Here is a 14,547-nt window from a genome sequence, read left to right as displayed (position 1 = left end):
GTTGCCTCATTAGAACAAAATATACTTCTACCACTCTTATAACTTAGGAATTTATGAGTTTGAAGAACCCTGTGTCAGGAACTGGGACAAAGATCAAGTATATATTTCTTAGTATAAATCACTGTATCATAAAGGGAAAGACACAGAGGCATCAGATCCTGCCTTCAGTGGACTTCTCTCCCTGTCTTTCAGGGCAGTGCCCAGCTGCAACCAGTAGTGCTTTGCTTGCCAGACAAGGTAGAAAGGAAGAACATCCTCCTTTTCTCCTGTGAACCCTGAGATTTTCCTGCTTCAGCTGTCTGATCATACCTCCAATCTACTCACTTCAGAAAATATGAATTTCTGAGAGAATATTCAGGTGGCATTATCATTGCCGATGACAGGGATACAAAAATTTGGGCTGACTTGTCCAGTTAAGGGATAGCTATTGACATTAGTCTCCTTGAAGTCATGTATTTATATGGAAAGTGGACTTAAACTCCATTGTCACCACTTTCTAACTATGCAACGTTGGGCCACTCATTTAATCTTTCAGTTTTTCAGTAACTAAGCTGGACCCTATGAGGCCTTCCCAGGACAGAACTGCCTGCCCTCCCATGTGCTCAACCTGCCTTGTTTGTAGAAAAGCTTTAGTCTCCCAGGAGTCCCCTGAGGAAGCCTGGCTCAAGAATTAATGATTGAAAGAATGTAAACTTGTAGTAACAAAAAAATAGCAGTTGGGCCAGGAGAACTGGTAACAATAGGTCAGCCATATAGCAAAGTCACAGAATCTTTAGTTCCCTCCTGAAGTACATAGATAATGGTGTCTGATGCAACTTCCTGAGTTGTTTCGCAGATACTATAAAACACCCACCAGGTTTAAGAAGTTAACTGCATGATGACTGTGAGCACATGGCCCCCAGACTGACTGGAGTCTGAAGATTGACAATGTTAACCCCTGTGACACCACCCTGTTACCTCACCTTCAACCAATCTGAGAATTATGCACAAGCTGATCATGCACCTGTGATTCTCTCCCTCACCTTGCCTTAAAATAAAAAGACTTTCCTGAAATCCACTGGGGAATTTGGACCTTTTGAGCATTAGCTACTCATACTCCTTGTGTGGCCCTGAAACGAGCACAGCACATTCCTTCACCACAACCTGATGTCAATAGATCGGCTTTACTATGCGAGTGCTAGTGGACTCAAGTTTAGTTCAGTAACATTTCATCTTACTACTTTTCATTGTATTGATGAAATGAGACAATTCTGGGCTTAACCTAAAGTAGGGGCTCAAAAAATTAATTCTTTCCATCTCTTCTTCCCATTCAAGTCCTGCTTAAAGGACCCTCCAGTGTAAACTCCATCTCAACCTCAGATGGGGATATTGAAACTGTTTATGAAAAACAGAAGATGGAATTCAAGGAAGCTTCCATCACCAAGCCAAGAGGAGAACCTCCTATGCCTTTCTAGACATTATGACAATTGTTATAATTGATGATATCGAATACTCTAGAATCCAGGATAAATATACACCAATATGAATCTAGAAAAGTAAATGTAGAGAATTTGTAGTGGATGGGGATTTAGGGTGGCCCCTATTTGAAGAACCTGAGGGATTTTCAGAATGGCCAGGTGGAGTGCAAAGGGCAATCAAGTCAGAAGCTTAATTCGGAGGAGTGGCCACCATGGAAGTGATAAGGATGGACTTAGGGAATAGCTGCCAGTAATATGGGAGCAGTTGTGGACTTTGCTCACTCTGAAAGGGATTCAACTGCATTCTGGTACCATTAGTGAATATTGAGAGCATTAGAAGAGATTACTAATTACTAACGGTACCCCTTGGGTTTGGGGTCATTTTGAGGGGGAAGCAGATCCAGGATTTTTGTTAGTTTGGTCAAATAGAGGCTTGGAGTTGATGTAATTTGGGATACCATTTTAGGGGAATATTTTTGAACCCTCAAACTGGTTATCCCAGATATCTTGTTTACATATCCAATTCAAGCAAGTCTTATTGGTTCTACCATCAAATATATCCTGAATCAGGCCACAGACCATGTGTAGCACTAACCACCATCCTATAGAAGCTGCTATCATCTCTTTCCTGGATTGTTGCAGTAGTCTTCTAACTCATTCCCTTGTATTGTCATTGTCATTGTAGTCTACCCCATCTCTCTCAGTCTATTCTCCACACGGTATGGACAGTGACCCTTTTAAATTGAAAGCAAGATATCACTCCTCTGCTTAGAAGTCTCCAGGAGCTTTCCATCTCACTCTTAGCAAAAGTAACATTTCTTGCAATGTCCCACAAGGCCCTATATCAGTTTCCTCTCTGACCACTCTGTCCCTTGTTTTTGTGTGCTACAGCTATACTGGCTTCCCTGTTGGTCTTCAGGCATGCTTCCATCTTGGGGCCTTTGCTCTTATTCTGTTTGAAGAATTTTTTTTTTTCCCAGTCATACCTTCACTTTCTTCAGAATTATGCTCATATTTCACTGTACCCGGAAAAGTCTTTCCTGATGACCCTATATTAAATAACAATCCTTTATGCCCAGTACTCATTAACCTCTTTATTTTGCTATAATTTTTTCTTCTTAACACTTATCATCATCTAACATACTATTTATTTGCTTGTTTATTTATTGTCTCTTTCCACTAGAATGTAAGTTTTATAAAAATAAGGACTTTATCTTTTTCTTTGTTTTAACTCTTGAGTCACTACCTTTTAGGATAGTAGCTAGAACAGAGAATGCAGCTCAATGACTTTTGAACATATAAAATAGTAATAGTTTCTTTATTTTACCAAAATTGGATCATATTATATACATCTATTTATAATTTACTTTGTTTATTTAATATGTTCTCATATTTTTTCTCTGTAGATGTACAAGGAGTTGCCTCATTTTTCTTAATTTCTGTATTAAATTCTGTTGAAAAGATAGACCACTTTTCTCCTTAGCAAGCTCAAAGTAATGAACTTTTAAATGTTTTTCACATTTTGTTTTTATGTGCAATTCTATAACAAGTACTTTCCATAATTAGCTTGTATGTGTTTATGTATTTACTTAGAATAAATTCCTAGAAGTAAAACTGTTAGGTCATGTCCTTTTTTAAGGCTTTTGATATACATTATGAAATTGTCCTCCAGTGTACTAGTTTATATTTCTACCAGCAGTATATAGAGTTTTCCATTTCCATACTTGCTGGTTAACAGTGGCATAATTATTTATTTTAACTTCTGTTAACTTTTTATTTTGTTTCTTTTTAAGCTTATTTGGATATTAATGACATCTAAGATTTATTTATATTTTTTATTTCAGTTGTTTGGTTATGCATTTTAATATTCTACCCATTATCCTATGATGTGTTTATTTTTTCATGTTTACTTATACATTTAAAAATAAACTACATATTAAGGATGGCAAAATTTTGTCTTTATTATATACAGCAGATATTTTTTCTTTTCTGTTGTATCTTTAAATGTAATTGTTTTTGTTTTGCTTTATTTTTGCTATGTAAAAGTTTTAAATTTATATGAAATCAGATCTGTCGATATTTTCCTTAATATTGTCCGGTTTTGGTTTTATTACAAGGTCTTTCTCACTGAAATAGTATAAGTTATTCAAAATATTTGTCACTTCTATGGGATTTTTGTACTTTTGGATTTTTATGTAAAGTATGTGTCATTATCTATCAAATATTTTTCTAAATGATATACCATTTTTTTCCACTCACATTTGCTGAGCACCCCTCCTTTCTGTACTTACATGAAATGCTGACTTTATCTTATATCAAATTTCTGTTTTTGGTCTTTTTCACTGAATTCTTTGATCTTTTAACTTTTGCTTAATAGCATACCATTTTAGTTGCTTGTGCTTTATAAATAAGTGTAATATAGCATAAAATGTGAGCAGTTTTCTCATCATTATTAATCTTTTAATTGTTATTTAATGGATATTCTTATAAAATTATCCTTTCAGGTGATCTTTATAATTATTTGGTCACATTCTCTTATGAATTCTGAATATAATTTTTAGTATCTTCTTCTAGCCAAAGATCCACCTGAAGGGAACTTCTTAAGGTCTCTCTCTCTTTCTGCCTCTGACCTGACCTCATCTTTTTGATGACTTTATAAGTGGCTGTGTGATCTTTTTAGTAATTTTTGTTTGTCCGTCTTTGCTTTGTCACTCTCACTAAGTATGCGATGCTCTTGTATTCATTTTTATTCTGCTTTCAGTTGGCAGAACTCTTGGATTATAATATGTGGTCAGGAGATAATTTCTGAATGAATTGATGATTTTTCTCTCTGTCCTTCTCTAAACTGAAGTTTCTGCAGCTTTATGGGGGGATAATACCGTGCAGAAGTTTCACTAAGAGAAACAGATAGAATACGCGGGCCTCTCACCGTTGTGGCCTCTCCCGTTGCGGAGCACAGGCTCCAGACGCGCAGGCTCAGCGGCCATGGCTCACGGGCCCAGCCGTTCCGCGGCATGTGGGATCCTCCCGGACCGGGGCACGAACCCATGTCCCCTGCATCGGCAGGCGGACTCTCAACCACTGTGCCACCAGGGAAGCCCTGTTATCTTGTTTTTAACAGAGCGTGTGACAATGTTCCTGTTTCTTGAAACCACCACTGACTTTCACGACACAGCACTTTTCTTGTTTTCCCCCTTTGCGAATCTGGCTGCACTTCTCTTCTGCTGGCTTTGCAAGCTCATCGCACTCTGTAGAGACATGCACTACTGTATTTCGTTATGGCCTCATGTAAAACCTTCCTCATCTACTCTGTACTCTCACTCTAAATGACCCCTTGTCTTCACTGGTCAACCATATGCAAATTATTTTCTTATTTGTCTGTCAAGCATTGTGTCAGAGTTCTACCCAAGGGATTTATTACAGGGTTGTGATCTCATGCAATAAAATGAATGTTGCATCTGTGATTAGTGCTGGGCCTGAAGCCACCAGGACAGGCACTTGGGGAGGTAAGATGAACATAACATGGGGGAGGATAATGGTAAACTGGAATCCATGAGGATGAGCTGAAGACTGTTTTGGTCTCTTACAGCCTCCAGTCATCCTATCACCTAACTCTGATACTTCAGGTGATCTGCAAAAGAAGCTGGTGCCCTTTATCACAATATTAAACTCCTACCTAGCTTACATGTCGGAGAAGATGAAAGAGGGAAGCTGGATGGGAGCTGATGGAGGTGTCGCCTGAACCACTGCCCCACATCTACAGGGTGAGTCAGTGACAACATCTGTGAGCTGCAATAGTGTCCCTAATCAACTTTCTACATGGAATACAAAGAATATAGCTGCTTCACCTCTGCCTTCTAAATCTCACACAGAATATCTCTGTGGTCTACACTAACCTTGAACTACAAAGGGAAGGAAGTTCTAGAAAATGTAGTTTCACTTTAGCTAAGTAGACACAGGACAACTCCACTACAAGTCTTGAGTTACAGGCCCATAAAACTAGGGTGACCACATAGTTTGCTTTTAAAATGGGGCACTTTAGAGAGTGGAACATGATGGGGCAAATGCTACAATCCTCACAACAATCCAGGCCATCTATTTCAGAACATATACTCTAAACCCGCAAATCATCTACTCTAGAGTGGACCTCTCAAAGTATTTCCTCTAAGTGCAGTTTCTGACGCTAGTCAACTTTACTCTTATTTGCTGTAATCCTATCATCATTCTAAGTTGTATTAAAGAGACACATTTCTATGGCAACCAAAATTTTTTCCCTGGCTTTTACAGTCTCCTGCCATGACGGTCTCTCTAATAATGCGCTCTAAATATATTGTTTTCCTATTTTCCATTTACTTCAGCTTTTTTCCCCCATGGAATCTTCTCAGTTTAAGTGAGTTTTAAACTTTGGCTTCTTTGTTTGTGTTTTTAAATCGGTATTTGGGCTTTGTGTATGTACTAATGGCCTTGTAGTTTAATTTGGGGGGCACCATAATTTCAGGAGTTTGTCTAAATTACATCAATTCATTTGGTGATTAAAAACCTATTTGTTTTCAAATTCACATTTGAAAGTTTTTCATTACTTTTGTTTTTTTGCGGTACGCGGGCCTCTCACTGTTGTGGCCTCTTCCGTTGCGGAGCACAGCTCCGGACGCGCAGGCTCAGTGGCCATGGCTCACGGGCCCAGCCGCTCCACGGCATGTGGTATCTTCCCGGACCGGGGCACGAACCCGTGTCCCCTGCGTCGGCAGGCGGACTCTGAACCACTGCGCCACCAGGGAAGCCCTTTCATTACTTTTTGATCTCAGAGAGGCATCCCACCTAAACTATTTTTCAGAACAGAGATAGAGGATTGGAAATTCCCGGGTTTAGTGGATCTTTTCCTTTGCTAAACAAGATTGTCCTCTCTCTTCAAAATGTTCTCCTTGATGAGTCAATATTCCATCATTCTCAGGAAAATGGGAGAAATTTTAAAAAGGAATTAAAAGCCAGATAGGAAAGCAGAGATTCATGGCTGAATGCTAGAAAATTTATCTCAAATGACTGCTTTATGTTTATAGTGATCATTTAAAAAATATGGATAACTAAAAACTTGGAGGAAAAATCCAAGAAGAGGAGGAAACCAGATCAGGAACAGACTAATGTAAGATGAGCCATGGTCTGAAGTAGAACACAGTTGAATCTGTATTCCATGCATGGAATCAACACACACAGGAAAATAACCAAGAAGTGACCTATTCAACAGTATGATTCAAAGACATGTTTGGTAGAAGAGGAAGTCATGTCTTTGAATGACACTGAGAAGTAGCCACTTTAAACTGTCACAAATATCATTACTAGCTTTCTTGGGAAGTATAACTTATTGAAATGATAAATATTTCTTAATTAAAAATATAACTTGAAGCAATAGTTTTCCTGCAGACTAGATCTTGGAGTAACTGTTTCTTCTAGGGGTGGTCAGATTTACCAAGTACGTGAAGAAAAACTTTCTGTCCTCTTGACTTCAGTGCTTCCACCTGCACAAGTGGAGAAGGAGCCCCAGAGCTCTGTGTTATTTTGGCAAGATCCCTTTACTTCTCAGAAGTTTCCCAAACTCACAACTCTGCCGTCACTCTCTGCCTTGAGCCTAAACAGTTAACCCCAGATTTACGGGTTGAATTGTGTCCCCTAAAAGATACGTTAATAAATCCTCACCCCCCCCCAGTTGCTCAGAAGGTGACCTTATTTGGAAATAGGGTGATTCCAGATGTAATTAGTTAAGATGAGGTCATATTGGAGTAGGGTGGCCCTTAATCCAATATAACTGGTATCCTTGTCAGAAGAGGAGAAAGAGACACACAGGCAGAATACCATGGGATGATGGAGGCAGAGATTGAGGTGCTGTAACTGCAAGTCCGGGAATGCCAAAGGTTGCCAGCAAATCACCAAAAAATTTGAAGAGGCAAAGGAAGATTCTTCCCTACCGGTTTCAGATAAAGGATGGCTCTGCTGACACCTTGATTTTGAACTTCTAGCCTCCAGAAACTTGAGACAATGAATTTCTGTTGTTTTAAGCCACCCAGTCTGTGGTACTTTGTTACTGTAGCCCTAGGCAACTAATATACACGGTATATGCTTATGTCCTTCATCTCTATGCTTGATAAAAGAAACCCACGGCGTACAGTTCAGCATATACCTCTGTATGTTAAATTCTCATACGATTTAAACAGCCTCCTTTTGACTATATCTCATGCCCCTGTCTAAATCTGAAATCTTTTTCTTGTGTCCTGTGGAACGTGAGGTCAGACAGCAAAACGAAACCAGACTTTCCTGTAAAGTCAAAGCTTCCTGTACTAACATCTCAAATACATCTGGCACATTCCCTTCTAAGGAATTTTAAACTTGCTGTTATCTTCGTTCAGAATGCTCTTCTCTCAGATAACTGAATGACTCCCTCTTTCAATTCCTTTAGGTCTTTAATTCAATATAACTTTCTCAGAAAGGCCTTTCTAATCACTTTATGTGAAGTTGCCACCCTATGCTTGCTATTCCCTTTCTATTTCTCTTCCCTGATGTATTTTTTTGAAGTATAGTTGATTTACAATATTATATTAGTTTCTGGTGTACAATACAGTGATTCAGTATTTTTATAGGTTATACTCAATTTAAACTTATTACAAAATAATGGCCATATTTCCCTCTGCTGTACAATATATCCTTTTTGCTTATTTATTTTATACATAGTAGTTTGTATCTCTTAATCCCTTACCCTTTTCACCCCTGATGTGTTTTTTACCTTAGCACTTTCCACCATAAAATGTAATTTATAATTTGTTTGGAAGGAAAAATTCAATAGGGTGTTGTATAAAATTGATATAAACACCTAATAATAACTTAAATGAACTATTAAAAAGTGCTGACCTGAAAGAAATAGACTGCAAGATATTTCTCCAACAAAGATGGGTTTATTCAGGATCAGCAGAGAATTGCAGTTTGGGGTCTGCATCTTTGGCAAGCCACATGCAAGTCCCCACACAGTAAGGGAAGGAGAATACTTTTATAGAAGGAGCAAGGAAGTTGGGAAGGCCATAGTAAACAAAGGATCCATGGCTTTTCATTTTGAGTCCTTGACAGGAACAAAGAGGAATCTTCCTTCTTCCTGTTGGACTCTGCTATTGTCCCAGAGTGTGAGAGCTTCCTCTTTGGTCTTCTGACTCTGTTTAATTGAGGTTGCTGTTTATTATTTGTTTTACACTTTTCCCCTTTTTATCAAGATTTTTCTCTGAAAGCATTGCTGATCGAGTCAGGTTTTCCAATTTCAGTGGCTTTTTTGCCCATCTGTGCCAGGAAGCACCTTTCTTCCTGTAAGTGTACTGTGAGTGTAGGGTCTCACATTGGAGGGAAAGTGCACAGATTGGAAACCTATTGGAGTCACATCTGAGTAACGAGGGGTAAGAGGGAGAACTCTCAGGCACTTTTTATCTGAAGCCCATATGTTATCAAGATCATAGACATTGGAGGTCATCTGAAGTTTTACGTCATCATCAAAGGTTTGGTGACAAACTTCCAACAAACCTAATCTGGATATCTTGGGAAAACTGTCTCATCCAATGTCATCTGATTCAGTTCTGTGAAATCTTTACTTTCAGGTCACCAGTTGATGTGCTGTCCAATCAGGATTTGATGCTTTCTTTACATATGTCATGTGAATCCAAGAGTCTATCTATTCCTTGGAGTTTGGTGACACAAGGATTGGTTAGCAGTGCCTGAAAGAGACCTCTCCAACTAGGTTGAAGAGACCTCTTCTGGAGGTATCTTTTCCAAAAGATGAAGTCTCCAGGTTGCAAACTTTGATGCTTAAGATCTTTGTCTCTTGAGAGTGCACTATGAAATGATTGATGTACCAAAATATGGTTATTTTTAATAGAAGCAATTAGGCCTTTGCAATATCAGAGTATCTCTCCTTTTATCAGTTTTGGATCAAAAGAATCAGGAGCCAAGTGCATTGGGCATCCTGTGACTCTCTCAAAGGGTGAGAGCTTATGAGTTCCAAAAAGGGTAGATCTGAAATGTAGAAGGACCAACAGCAATGATATTGGCCAAGGTATTTGGAGGGCCTGTACAAATTTTGCAAATTGAATCTCAATAATGCTGTTAGTTTGTTTGACTAAACCAGAGCATTGAGGGTGATAAGCAAAGTGAATATGTTGTAAAACCAGCATAGTTGTTGAAGTATCTGTCCAGTAAAATGAGTTTCTTGGTCATTATTAAGTTTGAGAGGAGTTTCCTAGGTAGGGATTATCTTTTCCAGAAGGACTTTGGCCAGAGAAAAGGCCTTTCTGCAAGGGGAGGCTTCAGTCTAGTGTGAAGATATACAGATCATGACTAAAACATATTTCTACCCATTAGACAGAGGAAGTTGTATGAAATATATTGACCAGACCTCAAATGATCCATTAGGCAGTTTAAATTGTTTAGTAACAGTTCAAACAGACTTCCTTGCGTTGCACTTTGGACAAGTGGAACAAGTGAGGTAGGCACTCTTTGCAACCTTGTTACTCTTTCCCACCAATATTGATTCATGAATGCCATCATTTTGTCAGTGGACCAACAGTGGTGAGGAATGGGCATTTTAGAGTCTCCAGGAGGACTGGTGTTACTGAACCAAACTTGGGTCTGCTTGCCCATGCACAGTAAACTCGATATACTGACACCTGGCTGTGGTGAAGAGAATTGAAGCATTTATTGCAAGGCCAAGCAAGGAGTATGGGCAGCTAATGCTCAAAAGACCAGAACTCCCCAATGGATTTAAGGGAAGGGTTTTTAAAGACAGGGTGAGTGAGAGTGTTGCAGGGTGCCTGATCAGCTTGTGGACTTTCTTCTGATTGGTTGGTGGTGAGGTAATTGGAAGTGAACATCATCAACCTTATGGTACCAACTGTTCTGGGTCTGCGTGCTTGTGGTCAGCATGCAGTTAACTTCTTCTACCTGGTCGTGGTTTCAGCATCTGCAAAACAGCTCAAGATATGGCTCAGATATTATATATAGCCTTTGAGAGGAACAAAAGTCCTTGACTTTGTTGCATGGCTAAACTATTATTGTCTTGTCTTGCTTGACTGTTTCCCTTCGTTTCTGTATTTTCTCAGTTCTCTGATTAAATTTACTCTTTGGAACTTGGGCAAGGCCTAGGAGGCTAAAGTTTTTCTACAAACAAGTGACAGGGGACATGGCAGGGTCCTGCTCAGTTACACTGGGTTTTTACTTAGTCCAAAGTGGAACTTTCTCTTGTTATCAAATCCATGATAAGAAGAAATGGGACTGTGGCTTCACAGTCAGCTTCAGTTGAAACTGTCTAATCTCAAATCAGAACAAAGTACCAAATGAGTACTGGCATAGAGAACAAGGCCTTAATGGGAATGTTAAACCTCAACGTAAATCCTGAACAATGCCTTGAGAGCTTCAGACGCAAAGAGAGCATAAGCTCAGATGCAGGAGAAAGAAATACCTTCAAACTCCAGGGTCAGTGAGAAAAGCAGTGAGCCTGTGGGGTCAACTGTGGCTATGGCACCTGTTGACTCACCATCTCCACAGCCTTCAGGGGTCTTCTCTGGTTCTTATACGGGCCACCAAAATGTTGGCCTAAAATAAATAAACTGCCAGATATTTCTCCAGCAAAGATGGGCTTATTCAGGATTAGCAGAGAATTGCAATTTGAGATTGGCAACCATGGCAAGCCATGTGCATCTCCCCACACAGCAAGGGAAGGAGAATGCTTTTACAGAGGGAGGAAAGAAGTTGGGAGTGCTATAGTAAACAAAGAGTCCATGGCTTTGTATTTAATTTTTGCCAGTTTGAGTAATATGTGTCTTGGCGTGTTTCTCCTTGGGTTTATCCTGTATGGGACTCTCTGTGCTTCCTGGACTTGATTAACTGTTTCCTTTCCCATATTAGGGAAGTTTTCAACTATAATCTCTTCAAATATTTTCTCAGTCCCTTTCTTTTTCTCTTCTTCTTCTGGAACCCCTATAATTCGAATGTTGGTGCGTTTAATGTTGTCCCAGAGGTCTCTGAGACTGTCCTCAGTTGTTTTCATACTTTTTTCTTTATTCTCTCTGCAGTAGTTATTTCCACTACTTTATCTTCCAGGTCACTTATCCATTTTTCTGCCTCAGTTATTCTGCTATTGATGCCTTCTAGAGTATTTTTAATTTCATTTATTGTGTTGTTCATCGTTGCTTGTTTCATCTTTAGTTCTTCTAGGTCCTTGTTAAATGTTTTTTGCATTTTGTCTATTCTATTTCCAAGATTTTGGATCATCTTTACTATCATTATTCTGAATTCTTTTTCAGGTAGACTGCCTATTTCCTCTTCATTTGTTAGGTCTGGTGGGTTTTTATCTTGCTCCTTCATTTGCTGTGTGTTTTTCTGTCTTCTCATTTTGCTTATCTTACTGTGTTTGGGGTCTCCTTTTTTCAGGCTGCAGGTTTGTAGTTCCTGTTGTTTTTGGTGTCTGTCCCCAGTGGCTAAAGTTGGTTCAGTGGGTTGTGTAGGCTTCCTGCTGGAGGGGACTAGTGCCTGTGTTCTGGTGGATGAGGCTGGATCTTGTCTTTCTGGTGGGCAGGTCCACGTCTGGTGGTGTGTTTTGGGGTGTCTGTGGACTTATTATGATTTTAGGCAGCCTTTCTGCTAATGGGTGGGGTTGTGTTCCTGTCTTGCTAGTTGTTTGGCATAGGGTGTCCAGCACTGTAGCTTGCTGGTCATTGAGTGAAGCTGGGTGTTGGTGTTGAGATGGAGATCTCTGGGAGATATTTACCGTTTGGTATTACGTGGAGCTGGGAGGTCTCTTGTGGACCAGTGTCCTGAAGTTGGCTCTCCCACCTCAGAGGCACAGCACTGACTCCTGGCTGCAGCACCAAGAGCCTTTCATCCACACGGCTCAGAATAAAAGGGAGAAAAAGTAGAAAGAAAGAAAGAGGATAAAATAAAATAAAGTAAGGTAAAATTTTAAAAAGTTATTAAAATAAAAAAATAATTATTAAGAAAAAAAATTTTTTTTAAGGAAAAAAAAAAAGGACGGATAGAACCCTCGGACAAATGGTGAAAGCAAAGCTATACAGACAAAATCTCACACACAAGCATACACATACACACTCACAAAAAGAGGAAAAGGGGAAAAAAATAATAAATCTTGCTCCCAAAGTCCACCTCCTCAATTTGGGATGATTCATTGTCTATTCAAGTATTCCACAGATGCAGGGTACATCAAGTTGATGGTGGAGATTTAATCCGCTGCTCCTGAGGCTGCTGGGAGAGATTTCCCTTTCTATTCTTTGTTCGCACAGCTCCCGGGGTTCAGCTTTGGTTTTGGCGCCGCCTGTGCATGTAGGTCACTGGAGGGTGTCTGTTCTTCGCTCAGACAGGACGGGGTTAAAGGAGTCGCTGATTCGGGGGCTCTGGCTCACTCAGGCCGGGGGGAGGGAGGGGTACGGAGTGCGGGGCGAGCCTGCGGCTGCAGAGGCCGGCATGACGTTGCACCAGCCTGAGGCGCGCCGTGCATTCTCCCGGGGAAGTTGTCCCTGGATCCCGGGACCCTGGCAGTGGCTGGCTGCACAGGCTCCCCGGAAGGGAGGTGTGGAGAGTGACCTGTGCTCGCACACAGGCTTCTTGGTGGCGGCAGCAGCAGCCTTAGCGTCTCATGCCCGTCTCTGGGATCCGCCTCTGGGGTCCACGCTGTTAGCCCCGGCTCGCGCCCGTCTCTGGAGCTCCTTTAAGCAGCGCTCTTAATCCCCTCTCCTCGCGCACCAGGAAACAAACAGGGAAGAAAACGTCTCTTGCCTCTTCGGCAGGTCCAGACTTTTTCCCGGACTCCCTCTCAGCTAGCTGTGGCGCACTAACCCCCTGCAGGCTGTGTTCACTCCGCTGACCCCAGTCCTCTCCCTGGGCTCCGACTGAAGCCCGAGCCTCAGATCCCAGGCTTGCCCGCCCCGGCGGGTGAGCAGACAAGCCTCTCGGGCTGGTGAGTGCTGGTCAGCACCGATCCTCTGTGCGGGAATCTCTCCGCTTTGCCCTCTGCACCCCTGTTGCTGCGCTCTCCTCCATGGCTCCGAAGCTTACCCCCTCCGCCACCCGCAGTCTCTGCCCGAGAAGGGGCTTTTAGTGTGTGGAAACCTTTCCTCCTTCCCAGCTCCCTCCCACTGGTGCAGGTCCCATCCCTATTCTTTTGTCTCTGTTTTTTCTTTTTTTTTCTTTTGCCCTACCCAGGTACGTGGGGGAGTTTCTTGCCTTTTGGGAGGTCTGAGGTCTTCTGCCAGCGTTCAGTAGGTGTTCTGTAGGAGTTGTTCCACGTGTAGATGTATTTCTGATGTATCTGTGGGGAGGAAGGTGATCTCTGCATCTTACTCTTCTGCCATCTTCCCCCTCTCTCCCATGGCTCCAAATTATATTCATTTATTATATTTCTTTATAGCTACCATGTGCTAGATACTATTCTGGGCCCTGGTAATAAAATGATGAACAAACAAATGTGATCCCTAGTTCCATGGAGCTTATAGTCTAATTAGAGAGACTGAAGATTAAATATACAACTGCAATCAGCCACTCCACTAGTTCAGTGTGGGCACTGACTTCGGTAAATCAGGAAATGAAGCTCTAAACCCCTGTAGTCCAGGAGGTGATATGTTGCCAATACAAAAATCCAGATAGATAGTTTCCTATCTCCTTGCCTTGTAATTCACACTAGGTGATCACATGGGGCCCCACTACATCATAGGCTACAGTTGGTGTCCTCCGGCTAGAAGAGATCTCATCCAGAAGTCTCCTGATGCTTTTCCATAATGAAGCCTGTGTTTCCTTGAATGGCTTCCTCCTTCCACTTCCCTTTTCTGTATCTTCTGCCTCAGAACTAAAACCCAGTAACAAACCCAGGAAGAGCCATTTAGAGAGATGCTAGTTCTGCATTTTTTCTTTTTGCTTTAAATATTCAAGTTCAGTCATGCCTTGTGCTCATAGTCATCCCTTTCCACCCCACCAGGATGCATGAGTCATGAACCTGCTCTACGTAAATTACAACAGAGCAGACAACGTGGGATCAACTTCTAGCCTGTATGTTAAGACC

General features: G+C 41.1%; 1 long non-coding RNA gene across 1 annotated transcript in view; it reads left to right on the top strand.

The window, feature by feature from the left end:
• LOC307190318 overlaps positions 1-14,547 on the top strand; it is a 55,623-nt gene that overhangs the window by 35,191 nt on the left and 5,885 nt on the right. Inside the window, exon 2 of the long non-coding RNA XR_013829458.1 lies at positions 5,047-5,221. This is a non-coding gene — a long non-coding RNA (uncharacterized lncRNA). The remainder of the gene's footprint in view (positions 1-5,046; positions 5,222-14,547) is intronic.

This window comes from Stenella coeruleoalba (genome assembly GCF_951394435.1).
Source record: "Stenella coeruleoalba genome assembly, chromosome: 8".
Lineage (NCBI taxonomy): Eukaryota > Metazoa > Chordata > Mammalia > Artiodactyla > Delphinidae > Stenella > Stenella coeruleoalba.
This window is presented reverse-complemented; position numbering and strand designations above follow the sequence as displayed.